Source organism: Microplitis demolitor, chromosome 5 (genome assembly GCF_026212275.2).
Source record: "Microplitis demolitor isolate Queensland-Clemson2020A chromosome 5, iyMicDemo2.1a, whole genome shotgun sequence".
Classification (NCBI taxonomy): Eukaryota; Metazoa; Arthropoda; class Insecta; order Hymenoptera; family Braconidae; genus Microplitis; species Microplitis demolitor.
Window position 1 is genome coordinate 11,740,025 of NC_068549.1, and position 17,902 is coordinate 11,757,926.

The window sequence follows — 17,902 nt, forward strand, 5'->3', positions numbered from 1 at the left end:
ACAAGTCTTGTAGTTGATCATCAACAGTGACATGATGACCATAAGCGGTCAATGTTGATGTAGCGGTGTCCACAGATCCATATATGATCCAGCCAAGCGATGTTGACTGAGCGATTGGGTCATTTTCACTTCCCTTTCGTATTTTAGCGTTGATTATATGTTCAGCTGGTGCTGCACCCAGAATGATGTCAATAGGTCGTGATGTCAAGAAGTCTGTATCAGCGAGTTGTAGCCCAGTTAGATGCAGCCATTTCTTCTTTTTAGTTAGCGTAAATGACGGTAAGTTTACCGTCAATAGAGCAAGTACATGAGCTTGGACAGTAATGGAAGTGTTGTTGTGTAGTGAATGCAGCATCATCTTGCATGACCCAAACGAATGCTCAGCTGACACATTACCAATCCCACGTAATGGTACAGCTGCTTTACTGAATTGAATATCCAACTTCTTGACTAAGAATGCGTCACCAAGGATAACTCCGATCCTTGATCAATAAGTACACGGGCCGTACATGTACTTCCTGTTAGCGAATTCAACTTAACAATAGCAGTAGCGGGTAAAACATTGAGTGAATGAGCTGAAAGCAGACTAAGTTAGCGAATTCAAAACAAAAGTTACCAAAATTGGAAATATTTGTTACCTGGGTCAGCTACAGGAGCGTCCTGTACTGTTTTAGCGACAGCAGCATCGTCACGGTGCGTCGACGTGTAATGTGGCTAATCACAATGGCGGCACTTCTGCTTAGTCCTGCAGTCAGCGTAGCGGTGGCGTCCCAAACAATTGAAGCAGAGGCGATAATGTTGGACGATCGTTCTTCTGTTTAGTGGCGACGCCTTCTGGTAGCTGGGGCAAAAGAGAACAAAGTGTTTCTTCTTGCAGATTGGGCACATGCCCGGTTCACTCGTACGATCCTTGGAAGTGGAAGCGACGTAACTAGCGGAACCAGTAGATGTAGATTGCGGTGATCTGGCAGGAGTAGCGGATTTACTCGCCCCACTAGGCTTGTTAGAAGCGGCTGACCTTGAGTATGACTTGGGTAGGGGTTTTTCAACCGCACCCCTAGCTTGGTTTGATGTTATCCTCGCGTCAATTTCTGAATTTTCCCACGCACGCACTTTCGCTTTTAGCATGTCGTGTAATTTTTGGTAGGTGGGAAACTCGTTGGATAACCCAAGCGAAGCCGTCCATTCCACTCTCAAGTCTGATGGCAAACAGCGAACAGTCAAGCGAATTAAAAGGGGGTCTAACTCACCAATTTAAATTCCCAGAGCAGCGATAGCGTCCAGAGATTTCTTGTTAGCGAGTAACAGCGCATCCAAATCAGCAGCAGAGTGTGAAGTCACAGGTTTACGATTCAGCAAATCATCGATATGCATATCAAGTAATCTGCGTCGATTTGTGTAGCGAGTATTCAACAAATTCCAAGCAGGTTGGAAAGCGTTATCTGTAATCTCGAGATTAGCGAGTAATGCAGCGGCGTCACCTTTTACTTGCGTCTTCACGTACTGCATTTTTCGCGACCCGGTCAGCGAATCTTCATTAATGACGAGAGACGTGAACAAGTCCTTGAACGAGTCCCACTCGTCATACGAACCTTGGAAAGTAGGCAGTTTGATTTGTGGCAAGTTAGACTTGTGCACTCCACCAAAGTAAGCGGTCTGATCATGATTAGCGGGCTGGGCTTCATGAGCAGGTTCTGGAGCGGGTCTAGCGGCGCTGTCTCACTCTGAGCTCAGTGTATACAAGATTAGCGGTACCGTATGCATTACCTGTGTGATATTCATTTTCGACAATCTCAGGCACATCATCGAATAGTCTCTCATGAGTTGTGTTGAAGCGATTCCACAAATAATTGAGGATAGCGAGTTCGGCATCAATAGCGGCGGCACCTTGGTTAGCGAGTACTTCATCAGTTAAGCGAGCAGACATATTGCGCATCGTTTCGATGCGGTTCATTTGAAGAGCCACTTGAGCTTTGGCGGCCATCTTGATTCGACTTGGCACACAAAATGGACGCGATGACGTAAACCCGACGCTAAGTTTACGACCCTTTTTTTTTTTAACTAAATGTCTTCATTACACCGGTGTGTAAAACAGATCACCCCGGGCAGCACTCTAGCAGTACTTAGCAATGCCCACGGCACTTAGCGATTTTCACGATGCAAACTGGCACTACACGTTTTCTCACAATTTTTTTAGATTTTTAATTTTAAATAATTTTTAATTGTTTAAATTTCGCCCGATCCGGCTCGAAGCACCAAAATGTAAAATGAGCGAATAAACTAATTGGATCTGGTTTAGGCGAAGTTACTTAAACAATTAAGAATTACTCAGATTTTATCACTAAATAAATTATAGATTTATTTACACTTATTTACACTTAAAAATTATGAGACTTATAATCAAGAGCGAATGCAACTAGAAAATTTATACGCGATAGCGAATTCAACTCAAGGATTCAATTCACGTATAAAATTGACACGTGGTCAGTAGCGATTAAGTCAACAATAATTAATTAACAATTAATTATTGGCGGAAGAACAATTTATTTATTCTCAATAAATCGCAGCCTTGATATACTGTCTAAATATTAAGGATAATTCAGCGTAGCGGTTTAGTTTTTATATCACAACTGAAGCGGTTTCAAGCACGAGGTTGTAGGTAGCAAAGACACGTTGTAGAAAACTCGGAAGATGGTAGCGTCGTTGAGTCGTCGAGGAGCTTGGTGTCGACGTGGCAGCTTTGCTGCATATAACAAATTTTCCTATTGGCTTAAAAGCGCGCCATCAGGTAGCAGTTGATAGCGAGCTCTCTCATAGGCTGACCAATATAAAACGAATTTTGTGATTGGCCAGCTTGTAGCGGGTTCTCAAGACGTCTTGACACGGTCCTGAATTAGAAATTGTATGTACCGGGCCCAAATAGCGAGTGACCCGGCACTATTCTGACCTTCAATCAGTAGCGAGCTCGGCAACTCCCGAACCGAGTGGAAATGCATGAAGCTTGATTCAAACTGATCAAGCTCGTGACTGAACACACCTGGTCATTTGAGAAAACAGGAGAATTGGTAATTCCTGTCAAAACTAAAGAAGTTATTTTTAAAAATGTAACTATGAGACAAGTGCTTACCTTTCACAGCGCATGCGCAACTCCGAACATTATTAACAGCCGCTTCTTACAGCCGTTGACATAACTCGTAAGAAAACACCATTCTCCACTAAAATTCACCTTTTAAATAAATCCTCAGCTCCAGGAAAACACCCTTAAAACTCCTATTTCACCTCCTACAAAAAAAAAAGAAATGGGAGAAATAAATAGAAAAGATGTTTTTTCTCAAAAACAAACATCAGGATGTTACTCACCTCATAATGGTCACATGTTTCTTAAAAATTCCAATTAACTCACCTGGCGAATTGCGCCATTTAACAATAATAATAATAATAAATTTAAAAGAAAAGAGGAAAAAAAAACAAAAACCGCTTCTTCTCTCCGTTTACACTCGCATATTTTTTATATCCGAGATTGTATACGGTTATTAAAAATGGGTAGGTTCTGGGTCAAAAGAAGAAACAAACGATCTTGAAGCTCATTTCCTCTTTATTGAAAAGAGAAAATTGATAGCCAAAAGTGACCCGAATGTGATAACATCTCCTGAGTTACCCAGCAATCGCTGGTGATGACCAAATTGCACCATTTTAGTCCTCGAATTTTTTCCCCTTCTCGCGCATCTTTCCCATCCTCCTCAAAGAGCCAAGAGATCGGTATCCAATCTTCTATCCAATCATCTAAATCCTCGTCCTTTTCTCTCCAAAGAGGTTTACTCCAGTCTAGGAAAAGCTCACGCTTTAATCGGTCAGGACAGTAGGGCAGAAGACCACCGCTTAAATAATACTGGACAAACGAATAGAATTATAACATTATAAACACAGTTGACCTTGACTTAACACTTAATACACTTACGTGAAACAGATTATTACGCACACTACACGAGTAATAACACTCACAAATATGAATTCTGAGATCCCAGATTACTAAAATCCTCCAAATTAAGTAAATTCGGCATAGGATCTTACAAAATGATAAATGGTATTCTTAAGGTTGTACTTTTGTCCGAAAGACGTGCGCATTGTGTCAGTTTCAAATCAGATGACTGAATGCTCGACTTTGCCTATAAACGCCCAGTCAGCAGTAATAAGACGCGCTAGCTGTCAGAGTGTTTATTCAATCACATGAAATAAAATTTATGAATAAAATAATGAGAGTAAGTCTTAAAAACTTTCACAATTTAATTTTTAACATTTTGAAATTCACTCAAAAAAAAATTTCTTTAAATGATAAAACATTAACGCCTTTAAAAAAAAAAAAACAGGTGATGGAGGAACCTTCAAACTGGAATGCGTTCTGTGATACGACAGTAAGTAGCCGGAAATCATATTCGCTCGTGCAGACGCAGCAAAATCTAACTAACAATTAAATATCGCTAGATGTCGGCTAAATACAGATTTCCACGGTAACTGCAAATTATTCTATCCGGTTTGTTTCTTTATTTGAACACCTTTTAGTTTCTCAAGGTCAAACACAAAAAAAACACACACACACACATACACATATGTGTACGCACTATATGCATGTGGAAAAATTTAATAATTCTGTCATCCTAATTTTTGGTGAATATCTTACGTAATCCTTAAATTAAAAAATAGCTATTATTTTGGTGATAGGAAAATAATAAATATAGAGGAAAACTATATAAAATAATATAATAATATATAAAATCATATCATTAATATTGTCTATGTATATATATTGATAGATATACATATATATATATATATATATATATATATATATATATATATTGTGACGTTATTTTTCGTATGGGGGTCAAATCAAAGTGAACGTCACAAACACCAACTGATTTTTACTGTATTTACGAGCATGGTAACTCAAGACTTAGAATTTAGCGTACAGGTATTAACGATTTTGATACAGATTTTCGATTTAAGTTATAGTTTGAGAATTAAATATGGAGTAACGTTTAGCTACAGTTATGGGTTTTGTTAAGAAAAATTATAGTAAAGATTTAGAATCAGAATTATGGGAATTTAGTATGGAATATTGTTTGAGATTAATGTTTGAGATAAAGTTGAGTTTTAGGTTACAGTTTTGGAATTTTGAGTATGTGGAGAAGTCAGTGTTACCGTGGAGCGGGACTTGAATTAGTCACCCGGTATCATCTGATGATAGAACCTAGTTCTATCCCTATGAGACTTCTTGGTAGATTGCAGAGGTCTAGCTAAAATACTAGCGCTCCAGTATAAAAGGAATCTGATGGATGCAGATTGGGATCAGTTTTGAGTTTTGGTTTGGCAGGCCTCAACAGTAATATTGTGACCGTTGCTGTTGTGGAAGCCGTTTGGTCATTTTTAATTGCTTTTGTCTGACAGGCCTTAGAGGACAAGTCATGACCACTTGTACCGCTGAGGAAGTCATAGGTCACTTAGTTTTAAGTTTTATGATCCCAGCTGAAGTCGGTTCCAGGAGAGCAACTACCAAGGATATCCATACTCAAAGTCAGGTTTAGTGAGTACGTTTGGTGAGGTATAAGCCTCCAGTTATCGATATGGTAGAGTTTGGGAATTGATTTATGGATTTAGAATATAGAGGTCAGTTATAAATAATGATAAGATTTAGTTTCGGATTTTGATGATTGAGAAAAGGGGAGTCGAAGGGAGACCTTCGAAGAGTACGGACGTGAGCATTCAGCTCTGGTCGCTCGAAGCGAGCAGACGTGTCCAGAAATGGCGTTACAGTTCATGACATTGCGGAAGGCTACAGATTGAGTATTGTTATAGAAGTATTATTTAAAACAGTGTAAGACGTTACTCGATATTTCATTCATCCGTAATCAGGTATGAAATAATTATTATAATTATCAATAATTAATTGAGTTCGAGTCAGAGTCTTGAGATATGATGCTACTGTTTTAATTAAAGAAAATATTTAAGAACTGAGAGAATTATGGGGATATTGTTACAGTTTAGAGTCATGTTCACGATTTATTGTTAATATTATTTTATAAAATAATTATACGAAATATGTTTAATTATTAAACCAATTGCCGTCTAATTGACGTCAATACTAGACACATGTACGTTAGTTTTACTAGTTTTGTGGAAGAGAATGTTCTAGAATATCGTTTTTTTTATAATTTATTGTTCTAGGTTACTGAATATTAGTTAATTGTGGATTAGCTCTAGTAATTAATTAATTTATTTTTAATGTATCGATAAATATCCTTTAGATGCCAATTTACCTGTTTGTCAGGATTAATTTCATTATTATTAGATTCAGTGTTTTGTTATAAAGAAGAATTGTTTGTACGAAGCTACAGTATTTTGTTAATTGTTAAATGGAGGTTTTAGATTATTTGTTGTTTAATAAAAATTGCAAATTCACTGATAATCTACATGAATTTGAAATGATGTAACCCGGACCACTCCCTCTCTCCATAAACCTACACACTGAGCGACACCATGGCATACCGTAACTCTGTTTTTAGTTTTCCAGTCTCTGTTTTTGTTTTGCTTATAAGTTCTGAGCATTTTGTTAAGCTTTAGTTTTTATTTAGTTGCGTGGTTTTGGTGATAATTCCACAGATCAAAAATTATCCGGTTTTTATTTATGCGTGGTTTTGAGATAGTTCCACAGATCAAAAATTTTATCCAATTCTTAAGATTTACTGGTTTGGTGATTCCAGTGATAAAAATTACCTGGCGCCCTGATAGTATTGAGACTGGAGGCTAAGGATAGAGAACGAAGTTTGTAGCGCGGAATTAATAATTTAATTTTTGTCGTTATAATATATATATATATATATATATATATATATATATATATATACTTAGAAAGATCAGAAAACCAAAAAAAATAATCTTCTATATTTTGTATAATTATATAATCTCCTAGTTGTGAGGCTTTTTAGAATTGTAAGCGTTATCGCAAGCTTTTGTAAAAGAGAGGACATATGTTTAGGAAAGCAAGCGAGTATTGCAACCCTTTTACTTTCTGGGGGATTGTTATGTCCGAATAATTTTTTTTTTATTCTAAAAATTATTTAAAAATAATTATCACAGAGCTCTTCTTTTCAAAAGCGCGCGAGAACGCAGCGTCAACTTCATCCACCTTTTTATGCGACAAAAAATAGTGCGAGGATAACTGCAATAAAACGAACGAACAATTAACATACTGTCGTCACCTTCCACCACTGACAATAATTAAAATTCCCCATCAATCGCGAAATCAAAGTTTATAAAATGCCTGACCACCCATAGCTCTTGGCTGGTCAGTTCTTGTAACTTACGGTCCGCGAATAATCGAACGTCGAACTTTCGTGCACTCTTATTGCAGGATTCCGCCCCAGGCGTTGAAAGGTCAATAAGAGGATCTTTAATATTTTCTATTTAAACCTTATTGCAGGAATCCGCTTCGGCGTTAAGTAATCAATAAGGCATTTTAAAATGAACATCGTTTGCAGTCAATTATTGCAGGATTCCGCTTAGGCGTTGAAAAAGCAATAATCGATCTCTTTATCTATTAAAAATCCTCAAAGATTAATAGAAACTTCCGGTCCGATTGAAATAGTGACGCAAATCACGTGTATTTGCGATTCCATCTCGGGCTGAGATATTTCGAGCATAAAATCACTTTTCGGGTGTGTAAAAAGGACGCATTAAACATAAAATAAAAATCTTATAAAAGTATCCGTGAATAATAAATATTCTTAAAATATCAATTGTTAAAAAATTTGTGTAAAGGATTCAGTGCATTAGTGAATTGTAGCTAAATCAGTAATAAAAGGCCAAAAATTATGTTCAGCCTTCCGAGTTTCATTCGAGAGTAGCACATAAGTGTACATCCTACTACCCCAGCCGCGCCCATCCAACCAAATCCTACAGGAGGAAGCTAAGTGAGATGCAGCGTTCTGAAGGGATCTAACCTGCCGTGACTAGAAAGAAAGAAACATCGAAAAGTAGATGAAAGATTTACATTCTACTCTTTCATAAGATAACTGGTTCAACACGAGATCACCAGTCTCTTCAGAGACGTTTGGGTTCTTACTTTGTGAAAGATCCACCATAAATAATAAATTATTGTAAGATACCTCTTCCTCGTATCCTTTAATGTTGTCCGCAACCTCCAAATCGCTCGTCTAAATTTTTCTATCGCTACTAAAGGGAGAAATACCGGATAATCAATTTAAATTTAAGCGGCGGACATAACAACCGCTACTGACCACGTGTCAATTTATACGTGAATTATATCTTTGAGTTGCATTTGTTATCGCGTATCATTTACTGTTCACATTCGCTCTTGAGTATAAATTCTCATAATTTTAAAGTGTAAAGAAGTGTAAATACATCTATAATTTATTTATTGACAAAATCTGTGTAATTTTTAATTGTTTCATTCACCTCGCCTAAACCAGATCCAACTGATTTATTCACTCACTTTACACAGTTATATAATCGTATACGTTCAGTTAGAACTTATGCATGCGTTATCAATTTAAATTTTAAATTAATAAACCGGAGTTACAAAGTCATTATTAGAGAATTTCTGAAAATTCACATAACGTGGTTTATAGTAAAATATAAAAACTTAGGTACACATAACAGATGGCTTCAAGGCCATAGTACAAAGATTTTTACTAAATTAAGAATTTTCGAATACAATTGTTCGTTTTGTCTGCATCTTACACGGACCTTTATTTTTATAACTTTATTACGGTACGAGAGAAAGTTGACTAGAGACCAGATGTTAAAAACTGAGGATTACGAAGAGCCCAAAACTAAAAGTTCTAGTTGGAAACGCATTTGTCCTTTCCAAAGATTTTATATTATTTATGTAAATATGCCAATATTCAACTATATAGTAATTAAACAATACTTTCGACACAAAATATTAATATTCAACCTTAAACATTGATTGGCACAATCACGCCAATCATTAGTTCTTAAAATTATAATTTAAATAAATTGTCATACTCATGAGTCAGAAAAATAGATGGTTTCCGAAAACTAACAATAATGAGTCAATTTGTAACGGGGTAAATTGAATTTTATTATCAACCAAAATCGTGATTTTTCACGGTTGTTCAATTGAACAGCCACCAGTGAGTGGTTGAAATAAACTGGTTATATTTATATATTATCGAATATATTATCTTGATCTGTTTTATTCAATGAATGAAGAGATAGTTGAAGAATTGTGAAATGTACAATTGAGATGATTTATAACATTGTTAAGGTAATCTTAACAATAGCTTCGAGAAGGTAAAGACAAAGTTCAGTTTTTATATTGAGCCTGACTGCTCTCGATGATTCTATCTTTCAGACTGACTTCTCTTGTTCGAGAAAAACTAGAGTAACTCTTATCAATACATTTGGGCATCGGACCCGCGCATCGATTCATATGGAGGGGTCATTCAAGATAACGCATGTTCTCGGATGAACCATTCTAATATTTATTGAAAATACTCTATTCTCACGATTTCTCCACTTTTGTTACTAACAAATAAGTCAGTTATCAATTAACAAAAGTTATCTTCAACAAAATAGATGTTTGTGCAGCTGCACGTCTCGAGTATCAACTCGAGGCGTCAGCGCTTATTTATATTTGATAAAATATAAAAAAATAACTTTATCAACTATTACTCATATCCTTAAAGTTCAAATATCTTAAATAATATTATTCTATTATTGTATCATATTATTTTATATAATTAATTAAATACTATGGAAATGACTTGGTTATCGATATTCGATATAATTAGTTAGATTTTAGGTCAGTAATTACAGAAGTAAATGCCCACGTCATCTGACGTACAGGCTGGGACGGAACAGAGCCAAAGGTAGTTGGCTTAGTTAAGGTTTATAAGATAAAGAGTTTTATAAATGTTTAATAAAGTTATAAGGGTTATAAAGGCTTAATAAAGTCAAAGGTCATAAGGCTTATTGAAAGAAGGTTTATAAGGTTAGACCAATGAAGGTAAAATTGTTATAAGTGAAATAAATAAATTAATTATAAATTATCCTTCCTCAGCCTTCTCTTACAAATTAATTTTACACCGACCCTCATGATCTAAGATCCGGCTCTGGGAGACCGTTATTACTTCCAGTGGCGCCCTTGACAACAGGACGACCAGAGTAGCAGCCTTGTTATAAATTACAATGACCGGGTTACTTTTATCAATTGAATTAGCTCATCGTGTTAACCAGTAAATTCGAGAGGAAGATAAGTGAGTTATTATTAAGCACTGCAATTCTTCTAGATACTTGTAGAATAAAATTAGCCGTGAATTAAATTTATTTCTGAAAAAAGACATTAACATTATGATATTAGCGATAAATGCATGAGTCAAAAATTAAAATTGTCATTAACTCGAACATACTGCTTTAGAAATTATTATTACGAATTGTACTGTACAACATGCTTATAATAATAGATCAATAAATGGATAAAAATGGAATGGTTTATAGCACATGATAAAATCTATAATAAAACTTCATGTATTGAATATCATTCATTAAGAGCTATACAATAGTTAAAAATAATTATTTTAATTCTTCTGGAATTGAAAGTTTCCTGTAAACTAGGATTTCATTGGGATTGTACTGCTGAAGGAATCAGTTAGTAGAAACTCACTGGGTTAGTTGCTGAAAGGTTGCGTACAATACTTATGAGTTTAGTTATATACTAGCCTCATGATGTGTAACGTTTTATTTGATATTTGACCTAATTCAGCGTTAAATACATTGAGTACCTTCTTAATTGCTGTTTGAAAAAAAAGAGTTATGAGTTTGACTTACTATTTTCTTAAGTAAATTGAGAGTCTCGTGAATTAAAAAAAAAAAAAAAAAAGGTTGAAAATTAATTCGACAGTATTCAATTCCAATTTAAGATGGAGTTGCAATTGTCTTAGTAGCATGTCCTAGACACCAAAGTAAAAAATTTAATCGTTGACTATTATTCCTATAGAAACTTAGGTATGGATAATTACTGTAGTAATTTTAATGTTCAATCTGAGTAAAATAAATGTATAATGATAACGATAGTTATAATCAACAAAACATTCCCAAGTACGCTGGCTCATATCAAGTCATTAGCGTTCTCGACGATGAGATTCATACGTCGTCGAAGACTTGTTGTTTCAGGTGGAACTAGTGATGCGAAATGACGGTCATTTTTAACTTTGGTAAAATCACGACTGATTGACGAACAAATGCTCGTCAATTGATGTCATTTTTTTTTGGTCAGTCACAAAAATTCATGAGTATTTTTTTTTCTTTTTACAAAAATTCCTCTAAAAAAAAAATGTTAAAAAGCAACCTATTTTATATGCAACCTAAATATTTAAAATATTCAAAATAAAATTTATCCAAAAATTCTGACGATAATAAACAAATTTGGCTTCCTCAACTACTTAGATGGAAAGTGACCGTCAAAAATTTTTCGGTCAATTTTTGGTCAAATTTTTAATAATTTTTTATTCTTATTTCGCGGGAATCGACATTAACTTCACAAAATGACCGGCGGTCATTTTTTTTTAGTTAGTCAATTGACGTCAAATGACGAGCAATTGACGAGCATTTGATGAGCACATGCTTAGCTTTACATCACTAGGTGGAACGTTGATTCGAACTGCCAGTCTCAGTTAAGTTCGAAAATAATTGGGTAGGATTGTCGCAGTTACAATCTTACTTGGTGTGCATTGGCTTAAGATACGCCAAAGGATTATTGCTTTGCTTAGAACTACTTCACTGACCAGCCTCAGGGATTGTAAGAGGATCTTACTTCAATCAATAGTAGTTCTAAGTGGTTCACCAATGCATGGACTTGCTATATTATGGGTGATCAACAAGTGCTGATAGCACAGTGATCAGTAACCCAAAAAGAAATTTTGATGGTGAGACACTTTAGTCATCGAGTGCTTTAAGTTTGTTTTAGGTAAAATATTCAGTCACATCGTGGAAGTTGACAGCTCGACTTCGAGGATGCGCAGTTAGGATTGTCATAACAGTAATCCTATCTGGTGTGAAATTGCGTGGAATATTGCAAAACGAAGCTAACTTGTGTGAGACTACTGTATTAAACAGAATAAGTGACTGCAGATGATTTTGGCACAGCAAACGACAGTATTCGGAGGCACGTGACGAATGTATTCGTGGGATTGTATAAAAGCGACGAGTGGTCAGTAATCCAAAAAATTGTCAATCTCCAGGGAGATTGTACCCCAGATGAGGATCAACTACACTAAGGCAGGTACCTTGGCGAGGAAATACCGGACTATACTTGCTCTAGTATCAAAATGACTTCGAGAATTGCGAAACATTGTGAGGACGATTTGCGCCGGTTGGCAGTGATTCTCGAAGACAAGGCCTACCTAGAACTGCGAACAGTCGTAAGATACGACCTGCACCGGTCGGTCGTGGTTCTAGAGAGGCAAGGTTGCACTAGAATTGCAAAAAGTCGTAGAGTACGACCTGCACCGGTTGGGAGTGGTTCTGAGGGCTGGCAGTCATCTCGAGTTGCGAAACGTCGTGAGATATGACCTGCACCGGTGGGCGGTGGTTCGGGTGATTGTAGAATTTTTATGATCTGGCAACATAGTAACGTCACCGAGGTCAGCAAGGCAGACGCATGGTGCTTCTCGGCAACCATTCAGTAGCCACGCACGACTTTAACATTTACACGAAATTAAGGCAGATGGAATGAACTCATAACTGTCTATTTGCATGTTGTTTTATTACTAGAAGACCATTGCTAGTAATCACTAGCAGATTCTATGGAGCTCAGAAAAATTCCTTAGCTCCAATATAAATGGGTAGTGATGGCTTCTGAAAAGGAGATGGATGTCATTGAGCCCCAAGCATGCATAGTTCGGTTAGCTGTATACTATTTGAGAGCTGGGTCCAGCATATGAGTGATATGCACGATATTATGGTTTTATTTAAATATTATGGATGCAGACAATGTTTTTCTGATTTTTACGGAAGAAATGGCGGCATGATATTGCATGATAAATTACATTGAAATAATACTAATAAAGTATGAATTAATTTTCTAGATCAAAGATAAAAGCGGAGTTGAGGCGCAGTGATGAAAACATTTGGAGCTTCAACTTGTCACGTAACGATTCAAAATTATCTAATTTTAATTAGTTGTAAGTTAAATATTTTAATTATACGTTTGAACTTCAATCGTTATGCGGGCATTCCACCATTTCGCTAATGAAGACAGCAGTCCGTTCACAGTGCTAGCGCATGCGCGCAGCGTATGAGAGAGAGCACGTGTGTGAAATACTTATTTTATAATTTAAAAATATAAACGATAGATATATCTAGAGATGTATATATCTATAGTGAGCCTACAGTACTTGGGCAAATTCCTCAAGTCCTGACTTCATCACTTGGGTGAAAAATTCCCAAAGTATTAAAATTATGTTTGTGGTAACTCAAAATATTTGTAAGAATATTAAGCGTTATTTTTTATATTTATTATTATTCGAAATAATTAAGTTATTTTACTTTTTTTCATTTTGATTTATTTACTTACCTCAGCGGTCAAAATTATTATTAAAATTTTTTATTTAAAACTATAAATTATTTTACCAGAGAAAAATTTATTATTTTGAGTGTGAGTAAGGAAAAATTCCGTATCTTTCTCTCTCTCATAAGTGCTAAGAGATAATATGAAATAAAAATATGGTTATTATTTATTAATTTGGGAAAATTTTAAATGAAATAATTGTTTCCTTTATTTAATATTAAAAATCAATATTGTTAATAAGATAAAATTATATTTATTTTTGGTTTATTAAGTTTATATAATTTGTTTTGATACTGCGATTATTGTGCGATAAAAACTACCGCCAATGGTTGAAATTTATGGCAATCACCAGATATTATTGTTATTAATTTAAATAAAACTAAATATTGTGTAAAATTATTATTTTGACTATTGTTTATATTATTAAACAGTCGGAAACCAACAGTTGTCGGGGAAAATTTGATATTTATTTTCCTCTGGATCTTTTCCTTCTGTTTCATCTTATTTTTCCTAATCTTATTTATTATTTGAATGTAATTATATATTATTTATTTCATTTCTATGGAGTCGCTCGAGTGTTTATCCGCTTCGTTACAACCACTCGCTCGGATTTTCCCTCGTAGATTCCCCCTGAATAATTTTTGTCCGTTTTGGATAAACGGTCTGGCGCCTGCGTGCACTAACCCAGCCTGAGGAGCTGGTTCAGGTACACTAATTATTTATTAGCTATAATTTAACACTTATTTAAATTTATTATTTTATTATAATTTGAACTCAGTATTTATTATCAATTATTACTATTATTTTTATCATTTATTTATCACGTGGGTAGCTACATACGATATCGGACTGTTCTGCGTCTCCGTCAAGGAATTTTAGCACGATATACGTTATAAACTGACTATTTGCCGCGAGGACTTGAACATCGTCAGGACGGCAGGCTTTAAGCTACTCTTCCCTGGATACCGAGCCTTTTGTTCGGTAGGCATCTTGAGGCCTGTAGCCTCTGTCAGGAGCTATCCCCAGCCTGTGACGAGGTTCACCTCTCCACTAGAGAAGGGTGAGATAGATATTGAAGCTAACGAAGAAGAGGCATTCCGACGGGGTCCTCCGAGAGAGAGCCAACGATTTGTCATACTTCATAATGTGTCCTCTGGATTGATTATTAAATAGAACGTAAAATGTCAATTTCCAAGAAATTAGTATTGTTGCAGAAGAATCTGAACGTAAATTCATTTTTTAAAGTTTTATTCGTGCTTTCAGTCATGAACAAAGTAAAAGTGGCTTAATTTTTTTATACATCTACAAAATATGTAGCAGAATATTCATTAATGGATGTAATTAAAGACTGATAAAGTTATTGCAAAATGACATTAAATGAACAAAAATATCTGATAATTAATCAGACATTTCTAAAGCAACAAATTGTTATAATGAAAACTAAAAAAAAAAAATCTACTTGTATTAATTCAAAAAAATTATCAATACAATTTTAAAAATATTTTCTAAGAAATAGTTTACTTGTTTAAAACATTGTCGGCTATATATTCTTTATCAAACTGCAAGTGTATTTTTTTTACGTTTAAGTTAAAAAAACTATAGTTTCTCAGATATAATTCATACTTTTATTTCAGATTTTTTGCTTAAATATACGTGAAAAGTGAAGAGTATGAAAATCTACAGGATTCTCTGGATGACATGCCATTTGTGACAGTATTGAATTCCATTTATTATTTTATTATTAATTTTCTTATACAATTTATCAAATAATTGAAAACTGTTTATTTATATTTTTCATTTCATGCAACTTAACATTGTATAATGAAATAAAAACAAATATTCATAAATCACAGATTAGCCTGTCAATATTCAGTTTTCTTGTTGGAAAATTTAAATGTTAATATGTACTTAGTTTTGAAGGGTTGTTTGAATCAACAAATCAGAGTGGTACTATACTTTTTTTTTATGCTGCTGCTGCTGTGATTTGCATCATCGATCTGGAGTATGTATCTTGAGCAAGACCCCTAACTACTAGTGTCTTTTCCTACGTATGTGTTTTTCGCAAGATCGTGTATCAAGAAACCATTCTAGCAAATCCGAATTACGGTAAATTACCGTAATTTACGATACGGGACAGTATTACCGTAATTTACGGTAATTTGCCTACTTTACGGTAATCTGCCATAACTTACGGCAAATTACAGTAAAGTGCCGCAGCTTTTTGGTGAATTTATGGCAATTTTGCGGTAGATTTACGGCAATCTTGCGGTTAAAGTACGGTCTTGTAGGTACAAGTACGGTATTTTACGGTAAAAATGCCGGCATTTTGCCGCAAAGTTGTGGTAACCGTACGGTACTTTACCGTAGAACTTCGGTAAAATTGCGCTATTTTATTGTATGTTTACGGTAAATTTACTGTGTTTTTCCGTAATAAAAAGCATTCTACTGGAATGTCTATTGAAAATCAGATATTTGACTGTAAACAACTGTCTTTACTCTACATTTCGGTACCGCGTCTCTAAGATTTGGTATTGTGTAGTGCTGGATACTATTCAAATTGTACGGAATCTGTTCTTAATATAGTGACTTACGATATCATTATTTTTCTATCGTGAATTATCATATCTCATAGAATTAAGTTACCGGATGTGTATAATTGTTGAATAATCAGGGCGAAATATTATAAAAAAATATTGTCTTATTCCTAGATTATTTCCCTACATTATAATAGACATGAAAAATATGTAAAGCCAAACTATTCGTAACGTGATTAGTCGAAAGCAAAAAATATATGCAAACGACACGAATATATCCATTAAGGCAGTTCCAGCGTGGTATACTATAGTCAGAGTATTTATTACAGACAAAAATTTAGAAGCCTCGACACACCGACGTTCACACATACAATTACATATTGTTAGTTTCAGTAATTTGACAACGTTGCTCTTAGTGTTTTGTATTTTTGTTTATGGTCTCAGTATATACAAATAGTATTGTGCTTTCTGATGATAGTATTTATTATTTAATTAAAAAGATGCCCAAGCAATTACGGCACAAAGGTCAATTTAAAAAAACGAAAATTTATCTAAAAAATTTTGGTTTAAAAAATTATCATATTTATTTATATATTTAATTGTTTTTTATCTATAAATCATTTAAATAGTGATTGTAATATGTTCGTTACGCAGCTCAATTTCACCAAAACCGTGAAAGATTTAAATTTTCCGCTTTTCATTCTACACTATTTCAGAGAGCGTTACGCACAGCGTTGCGAGATGCTTTAATTTGCTAAGCGAGCTGGTTGAAAATGGATCGAAAATTTTTTTTTATTATTATATCTCAATAACAAAATGGTGAGGTGCTACTTTTATTTTTTTAACTTATTCTAAAAGTATTTTTCAACACTCTCCCACATTTACTTCCAATTCTGTCGCGAGATATTTTTACTATAATAAAAAATAGTTGGAGATACCGGACATTTTACATACTTTAAATGGGACATGACCCTCAAAATCGCGAACTTAGTCTTCAAATATCTCGTGATTTAAACGGTCAAAAATGATGAAATTCTAGAAATTCATAAATAAAGCAATCCTTAAACCTGTGAAAAAAATTTTAGCCGAATCTGTAGAAAAGTGGTTTCATGCTGGAGAACCTACCTTAAAATGAATATATGAATAACGACACGTGCGTGCTCACGTGCGAAACATGTACGCTATAGTCTATTAAAGATTACAATGTACCATGTAATATAGAGTAATAATTTATTTAAGTTCGCACGTGGACAAGTACTGGTGTTTTCAAGTAGAAGATTGCATTGTATAAATTAATATAATTAAAATATGGATAATTCCGTGAAAAAAAAAACTTTGCAAAAAAAGGTGTAGTCAGATTGATTTATTTGAGAAAGAAGGATTTTTTAAAAAGGTAAAAATTGATTTATACTATTATCGATATCCTTTCAATTATGCGCGTAGAAAAAAACTAATGATAAAAAAAAAAATTTGTAAATGATTTGTTATCTATGATAACCCAACATTAAACATTAATTAATTAGTTATTACACATTAATTAATTTTATATATACTTTTCAAATTATAGTAATTTGGATGACGTTGAGAAATATTATTGCAGAATTCTATATAATTATATAAATATGACGTTGACGATGATGATGAGAAAGAGCAAGAAAATCAACATCAACATCAAATCAGAATTTGCACTAAAGATACAAACGGTTATAAATGTAGCACAAAATCCACTACAGATTGTCACTGTGATGGAGTAATCTTT